The 11,483-nt window shown below is 40.2% G+C and overlaps 1 long non-coding RNA gene across 4 annotated transcripts in view; it reads left to right on the forward strand.

The window, feature by feature from the left end:
• Positions 1 to 1,309: 1,309 nt before the first annotated feature.
• The window catches only part of LOC121009737 (uncharacterized), a 220,292-nt gene continuing 210,118 nt past the window's right edge, over positions 1,310 to 11,483 (forward strand). For 2 of the 4 annotated variants that reach the window (XR_005780810.1, XR_005780812.1), the window contains exon 1: positions 1,443 to 2,006. This is a non-coding gene — a long non-coding RNA (uncharacterized LOC121009737). The other 2 variants (XR_005780813.1, XR_005780811.1) reach the window with 2 other exon arrangements.

Raw genomic sequence — 11,483 nt, forward strand, 5'->3', positions numbered from 1 at the left:
AACTTAAGACCATGGGGGAGGGGAAGGAAGAACACAAAAAAAAAAAGTTAGAGAGGGAGGGAGCCAAACCTTAAGAGACTCTTAAAAACTGAGAATAACCTGAGGGTTGATGGGGGGTGGGTGATGGGCATTGAGGACGGCACCTGTTGAGATGAGCACTGGGTGTTGTATGGAAACCAATCTGACAATAAATGTCATATTAAAAAAAAAAAAGAGATGTGTTTTAAAGCCACAAGTTTTTTTTAAAAAAATTATCTGTCTGTAGAAAGCCTTCTCTTCTGTCATTTCAATGTTTACTTTTATAAGACTTATGTGAGACCAACATCATCAAATGAGACACACGTTGAACCAAAGGCACCATATTTAGCACCTGGCTTCAATTATTTTAGGTTACAAGGACTCTCTTAAAGAAAGGAGACTCAGCTGAATTAGTTTGATTCTTGGAATGGTTTAGGCTCAAAGCAACTGTCCATTTTACCCTCTGCCTTCAGATTTATGGGAGATTAAGAATTTAAGGCAGGGGGCGCCTGGGGGGCTAAGTGAGTGAAGCTTTGGCTTGGGCCCAGGTCATGACCTTCAGGTTTGGGAGTTGGAGACACCACTGGGATCTCTGTCATCAGCACAAAGCCTGGGATCCTCTGTACCACCAACCGCCCTCTCAAATATAAACAAACATTAAAAAAAAAAAAAAAAAGAACTTAAGTCAGAGAAGCTTTGAGACTGCTACAGAGAACATGAAAATTCTGGTCTTTGTCCATTACTCGGGTAGATGGAATCCTGCAGTCAGGAAGAACCAAAATTTAACTCGAACTGCACTCAGTGTTTTAAAACTACAAAACGCATACAATGTAGTAAAAAATTCGCACTATAAGAAGTTACTGAATTTTCACTTTTTTCTTTTTTGAGTACCTGTTCCTTGTGTGACACAGTGGACGAGAGTTTCCGTAACCCATTTAACCAGGAGATAGGATTACCCCACGCTTACCTTAGGGAAACAACTTGCACTTTGTAACTGGGCAGGAATATCGTTTGGTTAGAGAGAAGGGTAAAGGAAACGAAGGCCGGTGGTGTGACCCTAGCACAGGCCCGCCGTTACTCTTGAGGAAACTGCCTCACCCCGACAGCTCCTCGTCCACCTAGCGGGGCAGCTTTTCCCGCGGAGTCTCGTCTTCCGGCCAGAAGTCACCTCGGCCCGCCCACCCGGAAGCCGTCGTCTTAGCAACTCAGTAACGTCCCTCCAGCATTCCTTCGCCACGCCCACCGATTTGGGCATCTGGAGCCAGTTTGCCTTTGATTGGCCCGTCTCTCCTTCACTCTAGGAGACGTTTGGGGCGGCGAGATTCCAAGCCTCCTACTTGAATTTGTGGCGCGTAGAGTCCCTGAGGTGCACCATTGAGCTGGGCGTCTTACTGGAGACAGCAATCTGTGGTGAGCGACGCTGAAGGGAAAATGACAAAAAGGGCGGTCGGAGGTGGAGGGACAATGAGTCAAAGAGGCCGTTTCGATCTGGCGGACTTCAGTCGGATTGCTTCACTCGCCTGAGGCGAGACCTCTGTTCGCGGACTCTTCAGTCTCTAGATTCTGACCTGGCGTCGTTTTTCTCTCGATTCAGAGACTGCACGTCTGCCCCCGTTCAGTCGCCCCTGAAGGAAGGCTCCTCCTAAGGCCATCTTCTCTCTTATTTTAGTGCCTCTCCCAGAAACAACTCTCCAGCTCTGACGTGCTTACAACTACCACCAACTACACTTTATTCCCCACTGATGTCTTCCACAGTTCTATCCTCGTCTCCCTCACTAGCAGTATCATAAAGAAACATTACATCTTCCTTTGTCTCTGGAAAAAATGCCTTGGCAGAGATTGGTGAGCGTCCCGCACCTCACAAACTGAATCCAGAACTTTCCTCATCGAGAAAGAGGATGCTGCTGTGCTAATTATCCTAAGTGGGAATGTAGTGAAGGTCACGTGGAGAGCGCACGTGACAGCGCTCTATAAAGCACCACAGAAATGTAAGTTAACTACTGTTGCAGTTGCTGACTCTGAATGATGATGGATTCATATCAAAAACACGGTTATTTTCTTGGTCGGACCCATCGATACATGCATTTCATATATGTGTTGGAGTAGTTAGACTCTGAGGCTTGATCTCAAACAAAAGCAACCACTGATTAAAACCTCTTCAGTAAATTTTACCTTCTTTGTCTGGAATGACATGATTTCCCCCCACTCCCCAATGTATTTAATGTCAAAGTGAGATTCGGGACCATTTCAGGAGTTTTATGGTATAAATGGACAGCTTTCCTTAACATCTCCTGTCTATGACTATGAAAATCCTCGATTTCTAATTTGAAAATTTAACGTGTCGAGTGCCCAGCCTCTAGAACGGAGGTTCTTAACTTTGGTGGGAAGGAGGACGTAGTCCCCTCTAAGAACCAAGAAAAACCTTGGAGGTTATGTATAGAATATGATTCATGCCCACACAAATTTTATAGCAATGTCAGGGAATTTTAGAGTCCACTTGGAAGTGTGGATGTCGATAGGACTCCAGTCCAGTTTTAAAAGTTTATTTCTATTTTTTAGTTAAGTAGCAAAAATACATAAGTGTTTTATTTAAGAAAAAAAAGGCATTTAGCTTCTGAGTTGTTTTGAGACTTAAGTTCTGAAGGAAGTGGGGATTGAGAAGTCTGAAGCAGTTGCATTAGTAGCAACACTTTTAAATGAGCATTGGTTTAAGAATTTTAGAGAAGTCACTGAAATGCTTTTTATTTTTATTTTTTTTTAATTTTTTTTCAACGTTTTTATTTATTTTTGGGACAGAGAGAGACAGAGCATGAACGGGGGAGGGGCAGAGAGAGAGGGAGACACAGAATCGGAAACAGGCTCCAGGCTCTGAGCCATCAGCCCAGAGCCCGACGCGGGGCTCGAACTCACGGACCGCGAGATCGTGACCTGGCTGAAGTCGGACGCTTAACCGACTGCGCCACCCAGGCGCCCCAGAAATGCTTTTTAAAGAGTTAGGAAAGCCCTCCACAGGTGAGGGTAGTATGTGGGTACACAGGTATACAAGAAATAAGTTGACAAGATTTTGATTGTATCCAGAGTCTTCTTGAATTAACGTAAAAAGTAGAAAAATTCTTAACACTTAAAGTAATTTATGTGCCTTAATTTTTGGGATGTTTTATATTGAAATGATTTTTAATGTGAAATTCCACCAACATGTCCATTGTACATTGTCTTCTGAACTATTTCCAGCATTATTTTTTCACATTAGAAGTTTAGTTCACCTGAAAATTAGTTGTGTCTATGATGTGAAGAATGGCTTTAACTAAATTTTTTTTTACTTCGACGTGAAACTTTTTTATTTTTTTAAATATATGAAATTTATTGTCAAATTGGTTTCCATACAACACCCAGTGCTCATCCCAAAAGATGCCCTCTTCAATGCCCATCACCCACCCTCCCCTTTCTCCCACCCCCCATCAACCTTCAGTTCTCAGTTTTGAAGAGTCTCTTATGCTTTGGCTCTCTCCCACTCTAACCTCTTTTTTTTTTTTTCCCTTCCCCTCCCCCGTGGGTTTCTGTTAAGTTTCTCAGGATCCACATAAGAGTGAAACCATATGGTATCTGTCTTTCTCTGTATGGCTTATTTCACTTAGCATCACACTCTTCCAGTTCTGTGCACATTGCTACAAAGGGCCATATTTCCTTCTTTCTCGTTGCCACGTAGTACTCCATTGTGTATATAAACCACAATTCCTTTATCCATTCATGAGTTGATGGACATTTAGGCTCTTTCCACAATTTGGCTATTGTTGAGAGTGCTGCTATAAACATTAGGGTACAAGTGCCCCTATGCATCAATACTCCTGTATCCCTTGGATAAATTCCTAGCAGTGCTACTGCTGGGTCATAGGGTAGGTCTATTTTTAATATTTTGAGGAACCTCCACACTGTTTTCCAGAGTGGCTGTACCAGTTTGCATTCCCACCAACAGTGCAAGAAGGTTCCCATTTCTCCACATCCTCTCCAGCATCTATAGTCTCCTGATTTGTTCATTTTGGCCACTCTGACTGGTGTGAGGTGATATCTGAGTTTGGTTTTGATTTGTATTTCCCTGATGAGAGATGTTGAGCATCTTTTCATGTGCCTGTTGGCCATTCGGATGTCTTCTTTAGAGAAGTGTCTATTCATGCCTTCTGCCCATTTCTTCACTGGATTATTTGTTTTTCGGGTGTGGAGTTTGGTGAGCTCTTTATAGATTTTGTATACTAGCCCTTTGTCCGATATGTCATTTGCAAATATCTTTTCCCATTCCGTTGGTTGCCTTTTAGTTTTGTTGATTGTTTCCTTTGCAGTGCAGAAGCTTTTTATCTTCATGAGGTCCCAATAGTTCATTTTTGCTTTTAATTCCCTTGCCTTTGGGGATGTGTCAAGTAAGAAATTGCTGCGGCTGAGGTCAGAGAGGTCTTTTCCTGCTTTCTCCTCTAAGGTTTTGATGGTTTCCTGTCTCACATTCAGTTCCTTTATCCATTTTGAGTTTGTTTTTGTGAATGGTGTAAGAAAGTGGTCTAGTTTCATTCTTCTGCATGTTGCTGTCCAGTTTTCCCAGCCCCATTTGTTAAAGAGACTGTCTTTTTTCCATTGGATATTCTTTCCTGCTTTGTCAAAGGTGAGTTGGCCATACGTTTGTGGGTCTAGTTCTGGGGTTTCTATTCTATTCCATTGGTCTATGTGTCTGTTTTTGTGCCAATACCATGCTGTCTTGATGATGACAGCTTTGTAGTAGAGACTAAAGTCTGGGATTGTGATGCCTCCTGCTTTGGTCTTCTTCAAAATTACTTTGGCTATTCGGGGCCTTTTGTGGTTCCATATGAATTTTAGGATTGCTTGTTCTAGCTTCGAGAAGAATGCTGGTGCAATTTTGATTGGGATTGCATTGAATGTGTGGATAGCTTTCGGTAATACTGACATTTTAACAATATTTATTCTTCCAAACCATGAGCACGGAATGTTTTCCATTTCTTTATATCTTCTTCAATTTCCTTCCTGAGCTTTCTATAGTTTTCAGCATACAGATCTTTTACATCTTTGGTTAGATTCATTCCTAGGTATTTTATGCTTCTTGGTGCAATTGTGAATGGGATCAGTTTCTTTGTCTTTCTGTTGCTTCATTATTAGTATAAGAATGCAACTGATTTCTGTACGTTGGTTTTGTATCCTGTGACTTGGCTGAATTCATGTACCAGTTCTAGCAGACTTTTGGTGGAGTCTGTCGGATTTTCCATGTATAATATCATGTCATCTGCAAAAAGCGAAAGCTTGACATCATCTTTGCACATTTTGATGCCTTTGATTTCCTTTTGTTGTCTGATTACTGTTGCTAGAACTTCCAACACTATGTTGAAAAACAGCGTTGAGAGTGGACATCCCTGTAGTGTTCCTGATCTCAGGGGGAAAGCTCTCAGTTTTTCCCCATTGAGGATGATATTCGCTATGGGCTTTTCATAAATGGCTTTTATGATATTTATATATGTTCCTTCTATCCCGACTTTCTCGAGGGTTTTTATTTCGAAAGGATACTGAATTTTGTCAAATGCTTTTTCTGCATCAATTGACAGGATCATATGGTTCTTATCTTTTCTTTTATTAATGTGATGTATCACATTGATTGATTTGCGAATGTTGAACCAGCCCTTCAGCCCAGGAATGAATCCCACTTGATCATGGTGAATAATTCTTTTCATATGCTGTTGAATTCGATTTGCTAGTATCTTATTGAGAATTTTTGCATCCATATTCATCAGGGATATTGGCCTGTAGTTCTCTTTTTTACTGGGTCTCTGTCTGGTTTAGGAATCAAAGTAATACTGGCTTCATAGAATGAGTCTGGAAGTTTTCCTTCCCTTTCTATTTTTTGGAATAGCTTGACAAGGATAGGTATTATCTCTGCTTTAAATGTCTGGTAGAATTCCCCAAGGAAGCCATCTGGTCCTGGACTCTTATTTGTTGGGAGATTTTTGATGACTGATTCAATTTCTTCGCTGGTTATGGGTCTGTTCAAGCTTTCTGTTTCCTCCTGATTGAGTTTTGGAAGAGTGTGGGTGTTCAGGAATTTGTCCATTTCTTCCAGCTTGTCCAGTTGGTTGGCGTATAATTTTTCATAGTATTCCCTGATAATTGCTTGTATCTCTGAGGGATTGGTTGTTATAATTCCATTTTCATTCATGATTTTGTCTATTTGGGTCATCTCCCTTTTCTTTTTGAGAAGCCTGGCTAGAGGTTTATCAATTTTGTTTATTTTTTCAAAAAACCAACTCTTGGTTTCATTGATCTGCTCTACAGTTTTTTTAGATTCTATATTGTTTATTTCTGCTCTGATCTTTATTATTTCTCTTCTTCTGCTGGGTTTGGGGTTTCTTTGCTGTTCTGCTTCTATTTCCTTTAGGTGTGCTGTTAGATTTTGTCTTTGGGATTTTTCTTGTTTCTTGAGATAGGCCTGGATTGCAATGCATTTTCCTCTCAGGACTGCCTTTGCTGCATCCCAAAGCGTTTGGATTGTTGTATTTTCATTTTTGTTTGTTTCCATACATTTTTTAATTTCTTCTCTAATTGCCTGGTTGACCCATTCATTCTTTAGTAGGGTATTCTTTAACCTCCATGCATTTGGAGGTTTTCCAGACTTTTTCCTGTGGTTGATTTCAAGCTTCATAGCATTGTGGTCCGAAAGTATGCATGGTATGATCTCAATTCTTGTATACTTATGAAGGGCTGTTTTGTGACCCAGTATGTGATCTATCTTGGAGAATGTTCCATGTGCACTCGAGAAGAAAGTATATTCTGTTGCTTTGGGATGCAGGGTTCTAAATATATCTGTCAAGTCCATCTGATCCAATGTATCATTCATGGCCCTTGTTTCTTTATTGACCATGTGTCTAGATGATCTATCCATTGTTGTAAGTGGGGTATTAAAGTCCCCTGCAATTACCACATTCTTGTCAATAAGGTTTCTTATATTTGTGAGTAATTGTTTTATATATTTGGGCGCTCTCGTATTTGGTGCATAGACATTTATAATTTTTCTTCTTGATGGATAGACCCTGTAATTATTATATAATGCCCTTCTTCATCTCTGGTTACAGCCTTTAATTGAAAGTGTAGTTTGTCTGATATAAGTATGGCTACTCCAGCTTTCTTCTGACTTCCGGTAGCATGATAAATAGTTCTCCATCCCCTCACTTTCAATCTGAAAGTGTTCTCAGGTCTAAAATGAATCTCTTGTAGACAGCAAATAGATGGGTCTTGTTTTGTTATCCATTCTGATATCCTATGTCTTTTGGTTGGTGCATTTAGTCTATTTACATTCAGTGTTATTATAGAAAGATACAGGTTTAGAGTCGTTGTGATGTCTGTAGGTTTCATGCTTGTAGCAATGTCTCTGGTACTTTGTCTCACAAGATCCCCCTTAGGATCTCTTGTAGGGCTGGTTTAGTGGTGTTGAATTCCTTCGGTTTTTATTTTTTTGGGAAGACCTTTATCTCTCCTTCTATTCTAAATGACAGATTTGCTGGATAAAGGATTCTCAGCTGCATATTTTTGCTGTTCATCACATTGAAGATTTCCTGCCATTCTTTTCTGGCCTGCCAAGTTTCAGTAGAGAGATCCATCACAAGTCTTATCGGTCTCCCTTTATGTGTTAGAGCACGTTTATCCCTAGCTGCTTTCAGAATTTTCTCTTTATCCTTGTATTTTGCCAGTTTCACTATGATGTGTGGTGCTGAAAATCGTTTCAAGGTATGTCTGAAGGGAGTTCTCTATGTCTCTTGGATTTCAGTCCCGTTTTCCTTCCCCAGATCAGGGAAGTTCTCAGCTATTATTTCTTCAAGTACACCTTCAGCACCTTTCCCTCTCTCTTCCTCCTCTGGAATACCAATTATATGTAGATTATTTCTCTTTAGTGCATCACTTAGTTCTCTAATTTTCCCCTCATACTCCTGGATTTTTTTTTATCTCTCTTTCTCTCAGCTTCTTTTTCCATAATTTTATCTTCTAGTTCACCTATTCTCTCCTCTGCCTCTTCAATCTGAGCTGTGGTCGTCTCCATTTTATTTTGTACATCATTAATAGCATTTTTTAGCTCCTCCTGGCTGTTCCTTAGGCCTTGATCTCTGTAGCAATAGATTCTGCTGTCCTTTATACTGTTTTCAAGCCCAGCGATTAATTTTATGACTATTATTCTAAATTCACTTTCTGTTATATTGTTTAAATCGTTTTTGATCAGTTTGTTAACTGTCGTTATTTCCTCGATGTTTTTTTGAGGGGAATTCTTCCGTTTTGTCATTTTGGATAGTCCCTGGAGTGGTGCAGAACTGCAGGGCACTTCCCCTGTGCTGTCTTGAATAACTTGCGTTGGTGGGTGGGGCTGCAGTCAGAACTGATGTCTGCCCCAGCCCACCTCTGGGGCCACAGCCAGACTGGTGTGTACCTTGTCTTCCCCTCTCCTAGGGGCGGGATTCACTGTGGGTTGGTGTGACCGTCTGGGCTACTTGCACATTGCCAGGCTTGTGGTGCTGGGGGTCTGGTGTATTAGCTGGGGTGGATCAGCAAGGTGCACAGGGGCGGGAGAGGCAGGCTCAGCTCGCTTTTCCTTCAGTGATCCACTTCAGGAGGGGCCTTGTGGCACCAGGAGGGAGTCAGACCGCCGCAGGAGATGTGGATCCCCAGAAGCACAGCGTTGGGTGTTTGCGCGGTGCAAGCAAGTTCCCTGGCAGGAACTGGTATCCTTTGGGATTTTTGGCTGGGGGATGGGCGAGGGAGATGGCTCTGGTGAGCGCCTTTGTTCCCCGCCAAACTGAGCTCTGTCGTCCTGGGGCTTAGAAACTCTCCCTCCTGTTGTCCTCCAGCCTTCCCGCTCTCCGAGCAGAGCTGTTAACTTATAACCTTCCACATGTTAAGTCCCGCTCGCTGTCCGAACACACTCCGTCCGGTCCCTCTGCTTTTGCAAGCCAGACTCGGGGTCTCTGCTTGCCTGGCGGGCTGCCCCTCCGCCCCGGCTCCCTCTCACCAGTCCGTGTAGCGCGCACCGCCTCGCCGCCCTTCCTACCCTCTTCCGTGGGCCTCTCGTCTGCCCTTGGCTCCAGAGACTCTGTTCTGCTAGTCTTGTGGTGGTTTTCTGGGTTATTTAGACAGGTGGAGGTGGAATCTAAGTGATCAGCAGGACGCGGTGGGCCCAGCGTTCTCCTTCACCTCCATCTTCAAGTCAAATTACTGTTAATAAAAACTCAGGTGTTGTGGTAGGAAATAAGTCTAATATTACCTAACACAAAAAGAAAATTTTAGGAATTTAAGATTATAACTAAATTTATAATTAAAATGAGATCCTATGGAAGATAAAATAGATCTCAAAATAGCGTAAATCCCGTTTTTATTTTTCAGAAAATTTTCATATTTCTTGTTCCTGCATTATGGAAGAAAAGATAACCTAAAATGCTCTTGCTTCCAAAAAAAAAAAGTGTGTATGCCATATAAATGGGAAATGTCTAGTGTCCAGAGGCAATTAAGGGGGGTGGGGAGCAGTAAGACTATAGGCTTTATCCATTCACATACTGTAGGACATCTTGGTTGTTTCCAAATATGGACAATTATGAATAAAGCTGCAATAAGCATCTATCTGTAGGTTTTTGTGTGGACATGATTTTTCAACTCTTTTGGGTAAATACCAAGGAGCATGATTGCTGGATTATATAATAAGGGTATATTTAGTTTTGTAAAAAACCACCAAACTCTTTTCTAAAATGGTTGTATCATTTTGCATTTCTGAGCAATGAAGGAGAGTTCCTCTTGTTCCACAGCCTCACCAGCATTTGGTATCGTCAGTGTTTTGAATTTTTGGTATTCTAATAAGCGTGTAGTGGTGTCTCATTGTTTTAATTTGCAATTCCCTAATGCATTGTATGATGAGTGGCTAAATGTCATCAACATATAACGTATCATGGCTTATAGCTATGCAATTTAAATGAAGAATTACTATTTAAATAGTAATTAATATGCTCTTCTACCTGAAAGTTTTTGATTTCTGTAATGGCTTTTGATAGAATAGATACATTTGTTTATTTCCCCTAGGTGTTTTAAAAGAAATGTAATATTTAAGACTACCCTCAGCTTTTCATTGGATTTCCTCAGTGTGTAGCAGGGACTTTTCATTTTTTATTACTAGATTTTTTTTTCTCTCTCTCTCGTTGTTGTTTATGGAGTATTATGGGGCAGAAGAAAGGAGGATTGATTTGTGAATGACAGATTGACTTAGCTAGACAAGCCATATTCAGGTCAAATTGTTTGAGGGTAACCTGATAACATTGTGCAAAGATTTCATTATACTTTCATTTTATTGTGTTTAATTATTCTTGTAGGACAAATGGAAGGTGTAACTGCACTTGGTTTTGTGGCATTTCAATGTGAAGGGCATTAAATATAGTAAGTTCCTACACTGTTAAACATAAGGGAGAAGATTTTTAAATTTGTCTACCTTCCACCTATGAATTTTACACAAAAGTACAATGTAGTTAATCACTTAAACCTCTAGATCCATTTTACCCTACTATATCTGATTGAGTTATATTGAGATCCAAAAATTAGAATGACAATTTGCTTTTGCCGAAGGATATACTGTAAGTTCCAAAATATGTTTCATAGTTGTAGAGTTATATAAATGAAACTGGGGTAATGGGTGGTAGATTGGTATTTGAATAGCTCTTTTCCATTGCTGTTAGGCTTATTGTATTAGCAACTGTGTAAATAGGCAGGATGTAATAAGATGCAGGTCAATCAACTTTTCCAAAGGATAAACTCTTACATGAAACCTAGAGTTTTTTGGTTATTGTTTTTGTTTTTTTAACTATCAATGTTTGATGCAGATTATGTACTAACTTTGTAGCTCTAGGACAAGTGTTGGTTGCTGGTGGCTACATTTAGAAAGCATTACAGGAAGGAAGAGCTCAGAGAGGAACTGTCATTTTTTAAAAACAGGTAATTTAAAGGTAATTAAATTTAAAGGTAATTAAAAGGTAATTTAAAAAGACATTAATTTGGAGAAATGTAATTGTTTTTTAATCTACCTTCTAAAAAAATCATTAAAGGCTTTGAATGACAAATGCCAATTAAACTTTTAGCAAGGTTCAAATCAAGGCCTTGACCTTTACACCTATTGATAAAACCTCAAAGTTAAGATGTCACAGAGTGAAGTTCAATTATTGGAGGTATGGTATCTATTCAGTTTCTTTCAATTAAACAGAATCTTACGGAAAAGTCTCTGCCTCTCCATCCTTGATAGGGCAAGTAAGATGTTCATAATTAAAAAGAAAGATAAAAACTATGGAGTCATGAAAAAAGATACCTAAAAACCTAAGCATGTCTAGAAAAGAACTGTGGCTCCTGGACTAAGGACCTGATTAAAATAAAATAAATAAGCCAAGCAACTTTTTTTTTTTTTT

Source organism: Herpailurus yagouaroundi, unplaced genomic scaffold (genome assembly GCF_014898765.1).
Source record: "Herpailurus yagouaroundi ecotype Mexico unplaced genomic scaffold, PumYag 190, whole genome shotgun sequence".
Lineage (NCBI taxonomy): Eukaryota > Metazoa > Chordata > Mammalia > Carnivora > Felidae > Herpailurus > Herpailurus yagouaroundi.